The 4,503-nt window shown below is 45.9% G+C and overlaps 1 protein-coding gene across 2 annotated transcripts in view; it reads left to right on the top strand.

Annotated features, from left to right (window-relative positions):
- Positions 1-1,153: 1,153 nt before the first annotated feature.
- Positions 1,154-4,503, top strand: part of ESD (esterase D) — a 35,660-nt gene continuing 32,310 nt past the window's right edge. Inside the window, exon 1 of one of the 2 annotated variants that reach the window (XM_036745964.1) lies at positions 1,154-1,345. The gene's annotated coding sequence lies outside the window, so the exon portion shown is untranslated. The remainder of the gene's footprint in view (positions 1,346-4,503) is intronic. The other variant, XM_036745965.1, reaches the window with a different exon arrangement.

Consider the following 4,503-nt stretch of genomic DNA (forward strand, 5'->3'; position numbering starts at 1 on the left):
CACCTAAGTGGAACGGGTGGAGTTTCTACCAAGTGGAACTAGGAGTAATCATTATCTTACTGAAAATAAATAAATCCTTTAACATAGTATCCCTGAGCTTAAACATATTAGCATAAGATTCTCCTCTTTGGTAGAGAATGATCCCTGGATGCTCCCTGCCTAGGGGTTGACTTGTTGAGAGAGTTTGGTAAAGAAGAGATTTTAATACTTCTAGTTTCCATAGAAGGCATGCAGCTCTAGGCTCTTTTCAGGAAGAGGTCCCTAGAGCGAAAGAAAGACTCCAGAAAGAGGCTGACATGTAGAAGAGCGTGTCCCTGTTCCTGTGTTCCTTGTCCCTCCGTAGTGATTTAAGGGAATTTTTCCTGTGGTGAGATCAAGGATTTTCTTTTTCTAAGTTCAATTGAGAAATCCCTGGTCGAGGAGAGTGCGCAGCTAGGAAGGGAAGTGCATCTTCTTGAGTTCAAATGTGACCTTGGACAGTTACTAGCTGAGGGACCTTGGGGAAGTCACTTCACCCTGTTTGCCTCAGGGTGTAAAATGAGCTGGCGAAGGAAATGGCAAACTCCTTCAGTATCTCTGCCGAGAAAACCCCAAAATGGGGTCACGGAGAGTCAGACAGGACGGAAACAACAAAGTAAGAGAGCTCGTTCACACCGTGTATTATCTGGTAAATTTTCATTTAACTTCCCTGATTCCATTAGCTTAGATAAATGCTGTTCACCATGTGTGCAACTGACCCTTGGTAGGAAAGGAGTCAGATCTTCAGATATAGCTTGGAACCTTTCTTCCCCATTAAAGGGAAAACGACTAGGAACGCAGCCTGAACCCCAAAAGGAGAGGGGGAAAGGGAGGGAGAGGGAGGAGAGGAATGGGGGAGAAAAAGAGGGAGGGGGAAGAAGAAAGGGAAGGAGGGCGGATTGAGAAAGAAGGGGAGGGGAGGAATGAGGGAGAAAAAGAGGAGGGGGAAGGAGAAGGAAAGGGAAGGAGGAGGATGGAGAAAAGGGGAGGGGAGGAATGACGGAGAAAAAGACAGAGGGGGAAGGAGAAAGAAAGGGAAGGAGGGAGGATTGAGAAAGAGGGGGAGGGGAGGAATGAGGGAGAAAAAGAGGGAGGGGGAAGGAGAAAGAAAGAGAAGGAGGAGGATGGAGAAAGAGAGGAAGGGGAGGGAGGACGGAGAAAGAGAATGAAGACTGGAGGGCAGCAGGGCCCGGAGGCAGCCCGGGAAGGTTGAGAAGAGAAGGCGGGAAGTGAGGGGGCGGGGCGGGCTCCTGAGCCTCGGCCCCTCCCCTTCCTCCGTCTCTCTCCCCGCCCCTTGCCATCTTTATTGCCGTATACATCGACCTAGGTAAGTTTGGTTCTGACCGCGGGGCCGCCAGCCCTCCCGCCGGGCTGGGCCGGGCCTGGCCGCGGGCTCCAGGCCCCGGGGTCTGGGCCGGGCCTTCTCTGGCCCCGCTGACCCGAGCCGAGGCTCACCCCGGAAATCCGCCCCGGTGTCTGGAGGCCATGGCCGAGGGATGGCCGCCTGGGGTGAATCGTCCGTAGAGAGGAAGGAGATGACGGCCACTCCTGCCCCTCCCCCCCCTTGCAGACCCAACCCCTCTTCTGTCTTGGGGGCCCCCTCCCGCCCCGCCTTGGGGAGCACTTCTCAGATCTTGTTTTTAATGCATAAAATAAAATACTAAGGATTACAAGCGGGGACTATTATGTCGAAATACAAGAAGCAAAGTATTTAAAAACAAGTTGAAGGCCCCAGGTTGAGACCCCCTGGTTAGTGCCAAAGAACTTTGGAGCTAGAGGGTGAACCGCGCTATTTGCGGCCAGCCCTGTCTCTGAACAGACGCGGGAGAGGGGCGAGAAGGGGCGGGAACACGTGGTCCAGCGTCTCCTCGCTGTGTTGTCCTAATTTGCAAGAGTCCCCGAGGGAAGAAAGTTAATACCGAAACTAACTTTAGTGCTTTTGAATAAACCCGTGGTGCCGTCGTTGGGAGGCCGAGATCAAGGAAAGAGGCCACCGCCCTTTGGTTCTGCAATAACCTTTGGAGCTGTACCCTTTTCTCCTAGAGCGTCATCTCCGAGGGTAGGGGCGGCTCAGCTTTTGTTCCAAGGGCCACCGTCATTTATAAAACGAAATGTTAACGTTGGAGATTTCTGCCAGAGGGTTGTAGTCGGTCCACAAGCATTGACTAAATGCTTACTTTGTGCCAGGCACGGTGCTCATGGCAGGAACTTAAAAGAAAAAGTTTGCTGGGGTTTTTTTTTTTAGAGTCCCTGCCTTCAGGGAGCCCACAGTCTGTTGAGGAAGACGAAGTGAAAACAGCCATGTGCAAACAAGATTTATACCAGATAAATGGGAGATACTCAAGGGAAGGCAAAGCCCTAAGCTTGAAGGGGAATTAGGAAAGACATCTTGCAGAAGGGGAGAGCTTAGCTGGGATCAGAAGGAAGCCAGGAAGCAGAGGTGAGAAGGGAGTTACTGGCATGGGGAAAACCAGTGAAAAGAGTCAAGAAATGTAGCGTCTTGTTCCAGGAACATCAGGGAAGCCGATGTCATAGGATTAGAGAGAATATGGAAGAGGGAGTAAGGTGCAAGAAGACTAGAAAGGTAGGAAATGTCCAATGAAGGACTTTGAAAGCCAAAAAGGATTTTATATTTGATCCTGGAGTTTATTGAATCCCCGGGGAATGGAGGTGGGGTGACATGGTCAAATCTGTGCTTTTGGAATATTGCTTTGATAGCCTAGTAGAGGATGGATTAGAATGAATGGATTTGTGGCAAGGAGACCAACCTCTTTATTGCAGCCTTTAACTTAAAACTGAGATAGGGAAGCAATGGAAAGAGCCTTATATTTAGAATGAGAGGAACTCAATTTGAATACTGGCCCTTTTTTTTTTTTTGCTTTAAAAAAAATTACTTATTTTTAGTTTACAACATTCAGTTCCACAAGCTTTTGAGTTTTAATTTTTTTCCCCTTCCCAGGATGGTGTGCAATCTGATATAGGCTCTACATATACATTCATATTAAACATATTTTCACATTAGTCATGTTGTGAAGAAGCATAGCCAATGGAAAGAAACATGAGAAGGAAGAAACAAAACAAAACAAAAAAGAGAGCAAAGAGTACGCTTTGATCTTCATTCAGACTCTGTAATTCTTTCTCTGAATGTGGATAGCATTTTCCATCATGAGCCTTTTGGAGTTGTCTTAGAACCTTGCATTGCTGAGAAGAGCCAAGTCTATCAGTAAGTCATCACACATTGTGGCTGTGACTGTGTGCATTGTTCTCCTGGTTCTGCTCCCCTTGGTCAGCATCAGTTCATATAAGTCTTTCCAGGTGCTGGTATTTTTCCTAATCAGGTATTTCTGAAAGCATCTTGCTCATCGTTTCTTGTAGCACAATAGTATTCCATTACATTCATATACCATAACTTGTTCAGCCACTCCCCAGTTGATGGGCATCCCCTTAATTTCCAATCTTGGCCACCACAAAAAGAGCTGCTATAAATATTTTTGTACATGTAGGTTCTTTTCCCATGTGTATGCTCTAATCCTGGTACTGTTTGAACCCCAGTTTTCTTCCTTTGTCAAATGAAGAAGTTGGAAATAATCCTAAGGTCCTTCCAACTTGAAATCTGTGATCCTATGAAATTTGAATTATTCAGACATCATATTATCTAGAACTGGAAAGGTCCTGTTATATTCTATCTGGTTAGACTATATTTGTAGAATTGTGTTCATTTTAGGACATCACAGTTTTGGAAAGACGTTAACATACAGTACTTTCCTTTGGGCACTCCAGGACTCTAAGGACTACAGTGATCAAGTGACTTGCCCAAAGTCACAAAACTAATTAGTGACAAGGCCAGGACTAGAAACCAAGTCTGTTTTATGGGATCATACCTCTATAGCTGGAAGGAATCACACAGGTCATCTAGTCCAGAGGTGTCAACACAACTGCAGGGATCCTTGTGTGTGTTTTAGTGGCCCCTATTTCTATTGGAGTTTGACACCACTGATCTAGGCCAATCTCCTTCACTTTCCAGAGGAGAAAGCAACATGGGAAGATTAAATGATTTGCCCAGTCACTGGTAGTAAGAAGTCAGAGAAAGGATGTAAACCAAGCTCCTCTGATTTTAGAACCAGTGTTTTTTTCTCTGTACCAATTTAGTGTTCTCTTTATCAGAGCCATTCTGCAGGAAGATTACTCTAGCAAGTTGTACACCATTTGAGGGAAGTTCAAGAAATAAGTCTTGAGACAGATTAAGAAGCTATGTCAATATGAGCTCATAAAATACCTAAATTAGTGTGGCAGTGACAGTAATGGGCAGATATGAGAGACGTTTTTGAAGGAAGAATTAGCAAAATTTTGTGATTGATATGACATGACAAGAGAGTGTCTCACAGAGAGAGTTTTGAGCCTGAGTGCTTGAGAAAATGATTTGGGGGATATTGATCTTAGCTATAGAAAGGTGTGATGTCCAGTTAAAAATGCCTGTCAGACATT

This window comes from Trichosurus vulpecula, chromosome 2 (assembly GCF_011100635.1).
Source record: "Trichosurus vulpecula isolate mTriVul1 chromosome 2, mTriVul1.pri, whole genome shotgun sequence".
NCBI classification, from domain to species: Eukaryota; Metazoa; Chordata; class Mammalia; order Diprotodontia; family Phalangeridae; genus Trichosurus; species Trichosurus vulpecula.